This window comes from Corylus avellana, chromosome ca2, assembly GCF_901000735.1.
Source record: "Corylus avellana chromosome ca2, CavTom2PMs-1.0".
Lineage (NCBI taxonomy): Eukaryota > Viridiplantae > Streptophyta > Magnoliopsida > Fagales > Betulaceae > Corylus > Corylus avellana.
In genome coordinates this window covers 40,046,947-40,063,052 of record NC_081542.1, presented here as the reverse complement: position 1 = coordinate 40,063,052, position 16,106 = coordinate 40,046,947, and the positions used below count along the sequence as shown (strand labels likewise).

Genomic DNA, 16,106 nt, shown 5'->3' with positions numbered 1-16,106 from the left:
ACCCAATAGTCGCCGCTATTGAGGGGTCATTAGCGGCAACTTTTCTAGTCGCCGCTAATGACCCATTAATAGCGGCAATTTTTGGGTCGCCGCTAATTAATCTTAATAACTTTTCCCGTGTCAATAGCGGCGACCCAAAAGTCGCCGCTATTAATTTTAATTACTTTTTTCCCCGGTCAATGGCGGCGACCCAAAAGTCGCCGCTATTGAGGGGTCATTAGCGGCAACATTTGTAGTCGCCGCTAATTTACCCCTCAATAGCGGCGACTCTATTATTGCCGCTAATTATTTTTAAAATTTTTTTTTAATTTTTTCTTATGTCAATAGCGGCGACTGTATAGTTGCCGCTAATGATAACTTATTAGCGGCGACTTTAAGGAGTCGCCGCTGTTGACTCTCATCAGCGGCGACCTTAAGGTCGCTGCTGTTTGGTGTATTATTAGCGGCGACAGGGGTCGCCGCTATTGTTGTTTAATAGCGGCGACACCGTAGAGTCGCCGCTAATGATGCTTAATAGCGGCGACTATAGGTCGCCGCTATTGTTGTTGCTGCTAAATAAATTTTTTTTTCGTTTTAAGCGTCCACTATTAGCGGCGACCTAAAAGTCGCCGCTATTAATGGGTCATTAGCGGCGACTAAAAAAAGTCGCCGGTAATGATCCCTCAATAGCGGCGACTTTGGGGTCGCCGCTATTTATTTGGTCGCTAAAGACCATATTGCTTGTACTGTAATATTTTTATAAAAGATTGAACCATCTCCTGTTATAACTTTGCATGTAGGATCTCTTATAATATAGTATACTATCAAATCAATCCTGTTAGAATTTATATATTTTCCATTTTTTCAATATTAGGCTGATATCAAATATTGGGGTTCAAATTGAAAAAGATGTCAAACTTCAGGAGGTAAAGTGCATTTTCTTCAATATTCTTTATTTAAGGGTTGATTGTAATCAAATCTCAAATTTCAAGAATTTGATTTCCATACTTGTTTTTACTCACTACTACCTTTGTATCGTAAATAAACAAGTCAATGAGCACAATATAGTTCTATAGGCTATTCAGAGTTGTGGACGTATATGTCTAAAGCCGAACCACCCGTAGTTATTTGTCTTTCTTTTTTCTCTTGCTTCCGCTGTTATTCTTGTATTTTATATTTACCCATGAACTTCAACATGGTACCCGGGCTTAATCATTATTTCAACAAATACAATAAAAATATGAGGGATGATAGAGATATAACTTTAATTTAGACATAAAAATTGTCATTTTAAAAAAAAATGGTCATTATTATGAAGAAAAAGACCATTTAAAAAAAATACCAAATAAAAAAAGAACCACATAGGATGTTATTGCTTCATAAGTTTTTTTATTTATTTATTATTATTATTATTATTTTTTAAATGACCATATAAGAGAAAAGTTGTGCCAAAAAGTTGCGCATTTATCATTTCTCTTTTTTATATGGTATTTTTTTTAGAAATGATAAAGGCACAACTTTAGCCCAACTTTTCCTTATCTGTGAGCCTAGTTTATACTGAGAATATTAAATTAGACATTAAATATATTTTCCTAATATATTTGATTTAACTTAAGACCAAAATTTATACTAAAGCATTCTTAGCCATCCTAATAAATTTCTGGGGTGTTACATCGGCGGCCGGATTGCACTTGTCATCGTTGCAACCGCAGGCACATGTGTTGTAAGGTATAACAGAGTCATTGTAATAGGCAAAGAACACTACAAAAAATTTACTCATCAGGTGCGACTTATTAGGGGCGACTCTAATACTCAACTATTAGGGGCGACTTTTGACAGTCACCCCTAATAGTTAAGTATTAGTGGCCACATCCATGTGGACGCTAATAGCCGATCGAAAAGATGAATATTAGCGTCCACTCTGCAGTGGACGCTAATAGCTCGACCCCAATGTACACGCGGGAATTATTCAAGAGGCGGGAAAAAGATCAAAAGTCGACCCTAAAGACTAGGTAGAAAAAATTAAAAAAAAAAATTGAAGAGCAATAGCATCCACTCAAAGTGGACGCTAAAAACCAATTATTAGGGTCGACAAAATAGACCCTAAAGAGTAAGTAGAAAAAAATAAAAATAAAATAAAAAAATAAAATTGAAGAGCAATAGCGTCCACTCAAAGTGGACGCTAAAGACCAATTATTAGGGTCGACTTTGAAAGTCGACCCTAAAGATTAGGTAGAAAAAATTAAAAAATAAAATTGAAGAGCAATAGCATCCACTCAAAGTGGACGCTAAAGACCAATTATTAGGGTCGACTTTCAATCGACTTTGAAAGTCGACCCTAAAGAATAGGTAGAAAAAATTAAAAAATAAATAAAAAAATAAAATTGAAGATCAATAGCGTCCACTTTGAGTGGACGCTAAAGACCAATTATTATGGTCGACTTTGTCGACCCTAAAGACTAGGTAGAAAAAATTAAAAAATAAAATTGAAGAGCAATAGCGTCTACTCAAAGTGAATGCTAAAGACCAATTATTAGGATCGACTTTCAAAGTCGACCCTAAAGACTAGATAGAAAAAATTAAAAAATAAAATTGAAGAGCAATAGCATCCACTCAAAGTGGACACTAAATACCAATTATTAGGGTCAACTTTCAAAGTTAACCCTAAAGAGTAGGTAGAAAAAATTAAAAAATAAAATTAAAGAGCAATAGCGTCCACTCAAAGTGGACCCTAATACTTAAGTATTAGGGTCGACTTTGTCGACCCTAAAGACTAGGTAGAAAAAATTAAAAAATAAAATTGAAAAGCAATAGCATCCACTCAAAGTGGACGCTAAAGATCAATTATTTGAAAGTCGACCCTAAAGAGTAGGTAGAAAAAATTTTAAAAAAAAATTAAAAATTAAAATTGATGACCAATAGCGTCCACTAAAAGTGGACGCTGAAGACACAAAGTCGACCCTAAAGAGTAGTCCAAGCTTACTTAAATAAAAAAATAAATAAAAAGCAAAGTAAACTAAGAAATAGTTTAAAAAATTGTTTACAAAATGGTTTAAAAAAAAATGACCAAAATGAATATTAAGAACCTCAAGGTTCAAAAAATGGTTAAAAAATAGAATAAAATTTTTTGTTATTATATACGTGTAATTAAAATTTATAACATAGATGGACTTTTTTTTTTTGAAAAGTAATGTAAAACATACATTGACTTATAACATACATTGAAACTAAGTCTCTAGATACTTAATTATTGTATTAGTATGTATTTGTATATTTATATCATATTATATATGTATAATTTTTTATTATATAATCAGTTGATTTAATAATCAGTTGATCATGTCATATAATCATATAAATTATAGTGATAATACATTATACTTAAATATTATGAAACTTAATTCATGAAGAATAGGACAAAGTTTTCTAAAAAAAAAAAAAAAAAACATTATTAGATCATGTTCATATGTATTATCATTCTAATTACACTAGATCATACTTAATTAACTAATTAAGTATGATCTAGTGTAATTAGAATGATAATACATATATATCATCGTATCATTGTTTTTTGAAAATAGTTAACTTACTTAGTAATACTTTTTTTTAAAAAAAAATGGAACTTACTTAGTAATACTAAGTTAGTATATATTAACAAACAAGTATATATATATTAAGTAACATATAATTTGTTTTTGTCAAAATAACTGGCATATAGTAAATTATACTAGGTTAGTAATTTAATATATTAACTTAGTTAATATGTTAGTTTATTAAATAACTAGTTATTAAGTATCTGGGTACTTAATTGTTGTATTTGTATGCGTTTGTATACTTCTGACTTATGTCATATTATACATGTATATTTTGTTATTATATAATCATATGATTTAATCATCAATTGATCATTTTATATAATCATATAGATTATAATGGTAGACCATATGATGTAACATTTAACTTATAATGATATCTACAGCATAATACTCTAAACATAACAAGAGCATATATTTCTAAACAAACACATTGTTGATTCTAATATTAATCACTTAATTTGTGATATATATGATCATAAGATATAATAATTCACATAATCTTTAGATCATGTGATCTACCACTTAACTTAATATATAGTAATACTAAGTTAGTATATAGTAACTAACAAGTATGTATATTATATATTCATATATATATAATACTCATACAAATATTAAGTAACATAATTTTTTTGTTTGTCAAAATAACCTATAGTTAATTATAGTAAGTTAGTAATTTAATATATGTTAACTTAGTTAATATGTTAGTTTATTAACTAACTAGTTACTAGTTAGTATGTCAATGCTAATATATAACACACACATGTATAATAAAATAAGTAATATACATAGAAGTATTGAGTAACATTTACTTAATTATATTTACTTAATATATATTAATTAACTAAATAATATGTTAATTTATGAACTAACTAGTTAGTATGTCAACTAATACATACACATAAATATTAAATTATTCATATAACATATACTATTTAATTACTAATATATATATATATATAAGGAATTAATTGAGGAAAGTGGTAGAACGACCCCGTTTTAGGGAAAATTTTTGCCGGGATCCATCAATTATATTTCGCGCTAGATATTTCGCACAAAATTTTTGTTTCCCTCGCTCACCTCCCTCATCACTCTCACTATCGATCTCACTCTCACTCTCGATCTCTCTCCCTCAAAAACACCCCCCTCTCACTCGATCTCTCTCCTGATGCTCACCTCTCTCTCACTCCGGTACCCAGTGACCCGCACGGTTGGCCAACCCACCGGCCATCTTCTCCAGTCGAAACTGGCCGGCCATCTCCCCAATCGATCAACGTATCCTCTCTCTACGGCACCCAGATAGTGCTCTCTCTCTCCGGCCGGCGATTATTCCACCATTACTGTTCCTGCACTAGTGAGTCTCTCTCTGTCTCTGTCTCGATTTTTCTTTGTCTCTACTGTCTCTTTAAGTTGTCGATTTGGGATTGTAATAGTCAGATTTTTTATGTATTATGATTTTTAGGAGAATTAGGGATTTTAAATTCAGCAAAATTCTTGATTCAGTTTTGGGGTTTGTTTGAGTTTCTGGGTTAATAAACATTAAACCCATTAAGATATTTCAGTTGCAAAGCAGTCAAGGCACTTGAAAACTTGATTTTTGAAGATTGACAAATTGGGGTTGTGTTGAGCTCTAAATTGAATCATTATATATTTTCCTTTTAAAACCAAATGATGCCTTTGATTTTCCCCTTCATGCTTTGGTATTGCCTTGGATAAGGGCTTGAGTTGCAGGAAGGGGGTTTGGGTGGAGTAATGCAGGTTTATGCATGATGAACCTATTGAGTTCACTCTAGAATGATGAACAATAATCAATGAATTCTTTTAGGCTGTCAGGTTCCACTGAGAATCAAATTGAAAATTTTAATCCATCGTTCATTACAGGTTTATGCATCTCATGGGAGTCAACCCTCTACAATAAATGGTGAGAATTTTTTCCCTCATTCTACTTGCTCTTAATTTTCTATAGGTCACCTGCATTGACATACGTTAAATTACCTTAACTTTATAAGTTTTAGTACAGTACCAAAGATTATTATATGTATTGTTATAAAAATTACCTTAACTTGAAAGTATTAGTTTGGTTTTCCATTCATTGGCATTATATTAGTTCATATATTGGTTTAAATGTTCTTTGAATTTCTTACTGGTTATAAAAATGAGTTCGTAGAACTTCAATCTTAGTGATGTTTTGTGTTTCTTTTACATCCCTTCCTATGCTCATACCATACATTCATCATGGTACATACACATTGGAAGAACTAAAAATGGAGGCATTCATGAGAAGTTTGATGCAGAGCCCTGTTGGTAATGAGGACAAGATGAGAAAATACCAGTTGACATAGTTGTTTTGTCTCTCCTGTATTTCATTCATAATCAACATATCTTGTATAGTTTCTTATGTTTTTTAGTTTGAAGCACCTTTCTTTCGGCTATTACCTTAATTTTGTTATTTGTTGAAACACATTATATGCTTGTATGGGCATTAAACTTCTGAGAAATTTGCTTCTTTTAACTTTTCACTATAGTTCATATTTTTCCTGCAAAAGTAATTAGGGCAGATGTACCTTTAACTTTTCAGGTTTTAAAGAGGAGGTTTTCGGGCTTGCAAATGGGGAACTTTTTCCAGAATTTGGAATGTGCAAGATGCTGATCGTCTTGATGCAATTGGTGCAATTGGTAATGTGCCCTTTTGTATAAAATGCATCCATATTATCCTGGGTTAGCTACTTGAAAAGTGAGCTGCACATTAAGATACATGTGTGCATAAAGATTTTCTCTTTGTTTATTTAATGTACTTGTTTCTTTTGCTGATTTAATTCAACTTGTCGCGATGCCATTATTTGATACTGCATTACACACTGGAAGAAATTCTTTATTGACAAGCTATGCACAAATCTTAAGCTGTCTCTCAATTTCAGGTATTGCTCGTTGCTTTACTTTTGGTGGAAGTAGGAGCAGGGTGCTGCACGATCCTAAGATTCAGCCTCGATCAGATTTATCCAAGGAACAGTACATGAAGAAAGATGAGCAGACTACTGTGAATCATTTTCATTAGAAGCTTCTGAAGCTGAAGGATTTGATGAAAACCAAGGTAAAAGCAAACTTGCCTGCCCAGGTTTTCTTATCATTTGTGTGCTTAATATGAACTTACAACACAACAGATGCATGTGCATTATTAGACTTATATACATTTATATTCACTATATAAATTCAGGCTGGGCAAAAGAGGGCTGAGAAAAGGCACAAGTTCATGGAGGAGTTTCTAAAGGAGTTCTATGAAGAGTGGGATGGGAGAGCTTAAAAGAGAAACCTGTTGTTACTGTCAGCAATTTGATCCTTCAATTTAACACAACAATGAAATGATTTGATTTCCTAGTTCTTTTATATTCTAACAACACATGGACAAAACGCCAATTATGTTTTGGATGAATGGACTTTGCATGTTATTGAAATGGTAATAATTCAGAATGCCAGAATTTTTTTAGCTAAAACTATGAATATTTTTTGTTGTCGGTATTTTCTGAAAGTGAAATTCCCAGAAGTTTTCCTATTATTTGTTATTCTAAAGTACTTTGTTGCCAATCTGATCTGGCATTTTGAGTGGATGGCAGTGGACGATGTTGATCTAACGGAGAAGGAGGAGTTCTTGGTTGTCATGAAGAATCCTGTGCGTGCCCAGGTTATCCCAAGAGTCAAATAGATACCCTGCACATACTACTTCTTCTGAGTATATGAATAAGAAGGCCCTTTATGTATTTTTCTATAGTATCTTTGGTTAAAAATCACTCTTTTGTATTGAAAAAATGGGTAATAAAAACTAATGCATTTATGGTTGTTTTACTTTTACCAATCTTTCATTAGATTTTATTAGATATATTTGTCCTAGCTTGATCCCAGACTATGGCTGGTCTAACATGCACCAAATCAATATTAAATATCAAACATTGTATATCCCTAGTACAGATTTATGTATTAGCTAAGCATGTATATCTGTACATTTACACCAACACACTTGGACCATTCCACTCTGTGTTGAGACATATATCCCCCACATAGATATATAAAATTTTCTGCCTAGCTTTGATAAACTAAAATTTGAGGGTAATGGACTGGAAGCCTGGGTAACCATCTGTCTTAATGGGGTGAAAACACTTATTGCTTCAAATCATGTGCTTTTTTCAAAATAGAAAGTGTTTTTCCTTCATGTATTCTACTTTTATAATGTCTGACATTTGCTTATAATCTTATCTCTTGTTTTGCACAGGATAAGACCTCTTTGGCCTATGAACCAGTTATGGCGATGAGCAAGCAAGGTATTAGACCAATTTCTTGTTTTGCACAGGAAAAGTTTTGTTTATGAATACATAATTGTTACCAAGCAAGGTTTATCAAATAATTGTTACAAGCAGACATGGGATAGGTATCAAGTGAGTAAATTCAATTTATCCTGTGCGGTCTTGGAGCCGATTATGATCTAATCATATCTTTTATGGTCCCATTTTATTTTAAGGCATATAAATGATGTCCTGAAGCCATCGTTTGTTACAGTTATTGGTGAACAAGACACTCTATGAGAAAACCTTAGCAAGTGGCTTTGGCTCAGTTCATTTTCTTTTAGATGCTTCTGAACAACAGCAAGTGAGAATTCTTTCAGTTTTATGAATGTATTTATCTTTCTGCATCGTATAGGTTTTATTGGGTCCAGAGTATGTTTTTGCATAGTGGAAGGTTTTAAATCAGCCACATCCTTTAGGATTGAATTTGATCATGTCAGGTTTAGTTCCATGTCAACATCAAGATAGTGGATTGGGACTAAATTATTAGTCTTGTTTAGCCATTTAAAGGGACTTTTTTTCCTCCATTCTATATGGTTGAACAGAAACTATTTGATTTATTTATATGTTAACAATATGGACTGTCTTTATGTGGTCTGAGGGAGAAGTCTTAAGTAATGTAACTCATAATTTTAGTTATGTGGTGGAAAATTTTAAATAGCTTTCAAAGAAGTACAGGTAAGGAAAAGATAAAATTACCGCCAAACATGCACATCATTTTTCAGTTTAATGGATCTCTTAAACCAGCATATAATGATTATAAAATAGAGCCCAAAATGGATTCTAAGGCAGCCAAGAGAAATCTAAGTTCCACGAGTATATGAATTTGTTCCCTGGTTCTGTGATCGATCGCACTCCAAGTGCGATCAATCGCAAAATGTCGAAAACCTACTGGTACTGCGATCGATCGCACACGATTGTGCGATCGATCGCAGATTATCTTTTTTTTTTTTTAGGACCATTAGGGTCCACTTTGTGGACACTAATAGTTAACTATCAGCGTCCACTTTGGTTTAGACATTGATAGTTAATTTTTTTAAAAAAAAATTTTTAGGACCATTAGGGTCCACTTTGTGGACGCTAATGATTAACTATCAGCGTCCACTTTTAGTGGATGCTAATGGTTGACTATTAGGGTCGACTATGGCTTCCGTTTATATCATCTTTAGGGTCAAAACATTTCGACTTTTAGGTTCGATAAAGTGGACGCTAAAAGTGATCTTTAGGGTCGACTTTAAGTGGACGTTGATAATCATGCATTTGATCATTAAGGGTCGGGCTATTAGCGTCGACACCTTTAGGGTCGAAAAGTCGATGCTGTTGTCAACAGCGTCCACTTTAGGACTTTTAGGGTCGACTCCAAGTCGCCCCTAAAGACCTAAATTCTTGTAGTGGAAGGATTCTTGACCCAGCAATGCTTGGGAATGGGGTTGGGGGGTGGCCAAGGGTGGCATCCCCACCGCTGGCCACCCCTTCAACTTTTTTTTCTTTTTACTTTAAATTTTATTTTTAAATTAAATTAATAAAAAATTATTATGCTATATGGCAAAACGGTGTTTTTTGATTGGGACTAACGGGCGTTACAAAAGTATAATGGTAGAAATTTTATTGGCATTCCAATTAATCAAGAGGGTAAAAATTCGAGAAAAAAAAACCTAGGAATTTTTTAAGTTTGGCGGGTTGACTTAGGGATTTATAATATATTTACCCATTTATTTATTTTATTTTATTAAATTTATCATTAAACCTATAAATTTATTTTCACAGTAAAAGAATAGGGTTTCTTTTATTGATTAAAAAGATAGTGGGAAGCCTTAGAAAATGAAGCTAGAATCATTAAACCAAATACAACAATTCATGAAACCACTTGGTATGTAGATCAGCAAAAAACTGCTATAAGAACCATAAATTTTATGCTGAATAATATCCTTGAAAGCTTGCAGTCCTACTCTCCTTTTGTAAAATTTCGGTGCATGGAAACATAAAGTGATTATTTGTGTTGTGACTAATATGGTTATCGTTTACTTCTCAATACAGTTGATATTCCTTAAGACCACGTGAATCCAAACCCAAAAAGGTTCGTTGATCATTCTAGTTAAATCAAACTCATCCTTTAATTACATTTTTTGTGTTTAAATTTTGTTAATTGTTGCGGGTGGAACGAACAGGGCGCGCTTTGATGTGTTCTCCTTTTTATGTTTTGTTGTCTAATCTCTTTGTCTACATTAACTCTCAACTACATTTATATATAAAATCTTATTGATGGGATGTATATGGTTCATATATTTTTTGCATCTATGGTAATAATCAATTTGTCACACGTTATCCTCCCAAATCATAGAATTCATTATTTTTTTTTCACTCTACGCGTGCAAGTCCCCCTGCAAGCATGCTGTTTTTATCCCCCCCACTCGTTGTCCGGGTCAACAGTGTTATGAAATGGGAAGAAGAACACGAGGATCAACTGATTGACGTTCTGAGAGAATTCCTTGAAGAAGGTATACGACCACTATATGGTCAAAAATTAATTCCTCGCATTGTTCAAAGGCTAAACAACCAACTTAATGATGGCACTCAGTATACGGATTACCAAGTTGGTGAGAAAATTTGTCGCCTAAGAGAGGTGCATGCCGATTACTCGTCCCTTAAAAATGACAACATTGGTATTGGGTTTGGTTGGGATGATGATCGTGGGACGATCAATGCAACTCCTGATTAATGGGAACAAATCCGAACCATAAGCCTTTACCTTTATTAGTAACATTTATTTATTGTTATATCATTTGACTTACTAAATTAAGGTTGTGCTACTTTTTTCTTTTCTTTTTTTTTCTTTTAACGGGATCTGAAATTGAAAAGGTATTACAAATTTCGTACGTGGAAAGAAATTTAAATTACACATATTTAGGCAATGTCTAGCCTAGTAAGAGTGCAGTACTATAAGGCTCCAACAATGTGTCTACATGCAGTAGGATCTAGTAGAGCATCACCATCCATCTTTGTGAGCTTCTGGCCTAAGGTGCATGGAGCTGCAAAGAGCTTAACTCCAATCATGTTGACCCGTGTAAGGAGATCAACTATATATTTGCTTTGATTGAGATGTAGTCCAGCCTTGTCTCTGAAAACATGGATGCCAAGGAAGTAGGACATGCAGCCTATATCCTTGAGTTTGAATTCTTGCTGCAAACTACAAATAACTGATGCAATGACAGTGGAGTCAGTATCAGTGATTATAATGTCATCAACATATATTATTATAAATAGATGGACTGAATCTCAATGAAGTATGAAGAGGGATGTGTCTACTAAAGAGCCAATGAATCCCAGGTGAAGGAAAGCCTGTGAAAGTCTATGAAACCAAGCCCTATGCTCTTGTTTTTGACCATAAAGAGCCTTTTTTAGCTTGCATACATGACGAGGGAGCTTACTGTCCACAAAACTAGTAGGTTGTTCCATATATACTTCCTCATATAAATGACCATGTATGAATGCATTTGATACATCCAGTTGTTTGAGTGGCCAGTTGTAATGCATTGCTAGACAGAGAAGTATGCATATGGTGGCTGGTTTAATGACTGGACTGAAGGTCTCCTTATAGTCTATTCCATCTCTTTGTTGAAAGCCTTTAGCTACAAGTCTAGCTTTGTACCTCTCTATTGAGCCATCTGCGTGCTATCTCACCTTGTCCACCCATTTATTCTTGATGATGTTGTTGTTTGATGGTCTAGGGCATAGAGTCCAAGTGCCATTATCAAGAAGAGCTTGGATTTCACTTTTCATGGCAGCGAACCAATGAGGAATGGGAGCAGCCTTAGCAAAGGTAGTTGGGATTGGAGGGAGAATAGAGCTAGTCATAGCCTTGAGAGGGTGTTTGGTGGATTTAAGAGAGTGGTATAGTTTGTAATCTAGAAAGGGTTTAGGTTTAGAAATTCCTGTCATTGATCTGATAACCATGTGTGGAGATAAATGTTCAGATGTGGGAGATATAATTTGAAGCAAAGAAGCATTAGAAGAGGGGACAATAGGGTTAGGCTGAGATGATGAAGGTAAAGGGGGTTCATCATTCTGAGAAACAAATTCAGAAGGTAGGGCAGGTGACCAAAGGTTTGGGGATGAATTCTGAGGGGAAGAATTTTGAGGTGTGCTACTGTCATTGGGAGGTGCTGATGGAGATGGTATATTGGTGGGTAAGGCTATGGATGGAATGACAGTAGTATGAGCAGTTTGGTCATTGGTAGATAACTAAGATGAAATATTTTCAACACTTTCTAGTCTAGGTGGTGAAGCATGAATAGAAAGAAAGTGAGATGGATCAAGAACCATACCTGATCGAAGAGAATCACCCCCTGGAAGAGTAGTAGTGGCTGCTCTATCCTAAGCAGAAAATAGCACTTCATCAAATACCACATGTCTGAAAACATAGATTCGGTTGGAAGTGGGATCAAGACACTTATACCCTTTTTGGTTTGAGTTGTAACCTAGAAAGACACATTGTTTGCTTCGAAACTCTAACTTGTGTTTGGTGTAAGACTTTAAGAGAGGATAACAGGCACAACCAAAGGTTTTCAAGAAGATATAGTCAGATTTTTTTTGAAAAGTTTGTGAAAGGGACTAAAGTTATTGAGAATGGATGTAGGTAATCTGTTTACGAGATAAACTGAGGTACTAACAGCTTCTACCCAATATTTAGGGGAAAGATGTGATTGAGCTAAGAGGCTTAGGCCAATTTCTATGACATGTCTCTACTTTCTTTCGGCAATGCCATTCTGTTGGGAGGTGTGTGGATAGGTTAACCTATGAAGGATTCCATTGGTAGATAGGAAGCTTTGGAATTTGTTTGAGATGTACTCTCCACCACCATCGGTTTGGAGTTGTTTGATTTTGAGAGTGAAATAGTTTTCAACAAGACATTTAAATTTGACAAAAGCATCAAACGCATCAGATTTGTGTTTAAGAGTGAACAATCATGTATATCTTGAGAAATCATTTATAAAAAGAACATAGCAAGTGCTTCCATTTATTGACTGAATTGGGGAAATCCGCACATCCTATGAATAAGCTCTAAAGGGGCATGAGAAATTCAACTAGACTTAGAAAAAATTAATTGTTTGTTGTTGCCTAACTGACAAGAGACATTAAGGGACTGACTCGACTGAATTAAAGATATTGGAAGCTGATGCTTGTTGAGAATCTACTACACAACAGGTTTACTGGGGTGTACTAATCTATTGTGCCATATTAAGGGAGGTACTTTGACTCCAATGTGGCAAGTGAGAGCTCTCACTTTGTTTCTGGTGAAGTGCTGCAGCTGAATAGGGTAGAAGCCATCCTTACTGGCCCCTTGCAAGAGGATCCTTCTTGTGAGGTTGTCCTTAATCAAAAAATAGGTTGCTGTTAGTTCAAACACACAATTGGTATCACAGTAGAATTTATTTATAGAGAGAAGGTTTGCAGCAGCATCAGGGCAATGTAAGATGTCATTAAGGTAAAGCAAGGAATTTGAGGTGGGAAAGGAGGAGGAACCAGTATGGGAGATACCAAGCCCACTACCATTACCTATTGCCACTGTCTTATTGCCCTCGTATGGTTGCTATATGTTCAATTTGTCCAAGTCAAGTGTGATATGGATGTTAGCCCCTCTGTCTGCTAACCAATGATCCTCATCTTCTAGAGCAATGGATTGAGATGATATCGCAACAAGGTCTAATAGTGGATGGCGCCCTTGGAAAGCAAAGTCCATTCTGTGGAAACAATCGAGAGCTTGGTGGTTAACTCTGCCACAGATTTGGCATGGAGTCTTGTTTGCTGCAAAATTGCTGGAGATGGCTGCTCTGTTTGGATTAAAGTGCTTAGGGCAATCTAATAATTTGTTTTGCCTTGGATAGGCATGTTTTATAATCAAGTTAATACATGCTCTGTATCAATCACAAGTGCTCAGTAATAAGGGGTGCCAACTGCCATGCATTCATACTTATAAACAACAAAATGCTCAAGAATAAGGGATGAGTCTTTCTGTGGAAAAGACTCATCCCTCCGCCTGGATGACTTTATAAACAACAAAATAAACTATAGTTGTGCAGATATTACTTTCCTATTTTCGAACCCAAAAAAAAACTGAGCCCTTTTTTTTAATTTTTTTTCTAATAGAATAAGCCCTTTAGGTTAAGTATTAATATATGTATAGGTAAGGTGTGTCAGTTCTCCTAAATTTCCAAATAATGGTGGCTCTATATCTTCATTCTTGCTTCCATTGGTGAAACCTTGTTATGGAGCACATTAGAACTAAACAAGGAATGCATTATCCTTAAGAATATTGAAGGAATACATGTTTCTAAGAATATTGAAGTGTTAACCCATGATACCCATCCATGGATGACTTCAAAAGGTGAGTTTCTCCTAAATTTTGTGAAACAAGAAGACTTTTTCCCATCCATGCATATACGTTGATTTACAAGGAGAGTATAAATTGTCGTTTATACAAGAATCAATTGTATGCGATCTTTTCCTTTGAGTAGCAGTAGACTGTTGGCGTGGTCTCCACGATTTCTTTATAAGTTGACATGGTCTTCTTGTTTTGCATTGCTAGCGATTATTGCCTTTGTTGAATAGTGTTGCCTTGTGTGAATGGATAGAATTCAAATGCATGCTTTATAAGGAAAGAATTCCATAATTCGTAATTCACCAAATCACGTTTGGTTGACTTACTGGTCTACATGTTTGACTTCAAATATTTTTAACCCTTTTAGAAAAATTGTTTTTTTTTTAAATATTTCTCTGCGTTTAACTTGTACCTAAAAAGAGAGATTGCGAAAAATGACCTAGCGACTTCTTGCAACCTCTAGTGATGGTCCGATAGCTTCTGATGGTGGTCTAGCTAGATTTGAGAAGATAATCTCAAACTTAAAAAATATTTTACAGTTTTAGAAAAGGTTTCATTTATTTTTCTCTTAGGCTCCGTTTACTTCGACATAAAAATGATTTTCGTCGGAAAATATTTTCAGGAAAGCCATTTTTTCTAAGAATATTTTATGTCGAAAACATTTTTAAGGCGTTTACTGTGCACACGGAAAATAATTTTTTTAAAAATATTTTTTTATATATATTTTTTTCCAATAAGGTCCCCGTCGGGACCTCCACAAGACATATTCGAGACCTCGCAAGGACCTGCTAGGGACCTTGCCGAGACTTCATCGGAACCTCGTCGGGACCTGCCCAGGACTTGACTGGGACCTGCCCTGGACTTCTCATGGACCCGCTGGGACCTACCCAGTACTTGACCGGGACTTGACCAGGACTTGATCAGGACTTGCCTCGGACCCCGCCGGGACTTGACCGGGACCCACCCGGGACTTGCTAGGGACCAAACCGAGACCTGCTAGGGACTTGATCGGGACCCCGACGGGACTTGACCAGAACCTGCCCGGGACTTGACCGGGCAAGTCCCGAGCGGGTCTTGGGCAGGTATGGTCAAGTCTCGGGCAGGGACCTAGGCAAGTCCCTGGCCGGTCTTGGTCAAGTCCCAGCAGGTCCTGGGCAAGTCCCGATCAAGTCTCGAGCAAGTCCTAGGTGTGTCCCGATTAAGTCTCGGTCAAGTCCCGAGTGGGTCCTAGCCGGGTCCCACCGGGGTCCCAGGTAAGTCCCGAGCGGGTTTCAGGTGGGCCCTGGGCGGGTTCCTGTCAAATCCTGGTCAAGTCTCAAGCGAGTCTCGGTTAAGTCCTAGGCGGGTCCCGGTCAAGTCCAGAGTAGGTCCTATCAGATGCCGGGCGGGTCCCGGGCAGGTCTCGGGTGGGTCCTAGACGGGTCCTGGGCGAGTCCCGGTCAAGTTTCGGAGAGGTTCTGGACGGGTCTTAGCAAGTTCCATCGATTTAAGAATGAAATACTCATAGTCGGAAAATGGTTTATGGTTTTCAAAACTGTAAACCATTTTCTGAAAATTAAAGAAGAATTTCTGGTCAAAAAGAAAATATTTTCCGTTGACCACTATTTTACGTCGAAGTAAATACCATAAAATGTGAAAATTATTTTCTAAAAACTATTTTACGTCGAAATAAACGGAGCCATCGGAAAATATTTTCAGGAAAGTCATTTTCCTTAAAATGTTTTATGTCGAAAACATTTTACGGCGTTTACCGTGCACACGAAATTTTTTTTTTTTTTTTTTAATATCTTTTTCTATATATATTTTTTTCCAATAAGG

At 35.5% G+C, this 16,106-nt stretch overlaps 2 pseudogenes; both read left to right on the top strand.

The window, feature by feature from the left end:
* Positions 1–16,106, top strand: part of LOC132169772 (glutamate receptor 2.5-like) — a 34,221-nt pseudogene that overhangs the window by 10,278 nt on the left and 7,837 nt on the right.
* LOC132172803 (uncharacterized) lies at positions 5,840–6,958 on the top strand (annotated as a pseudogene).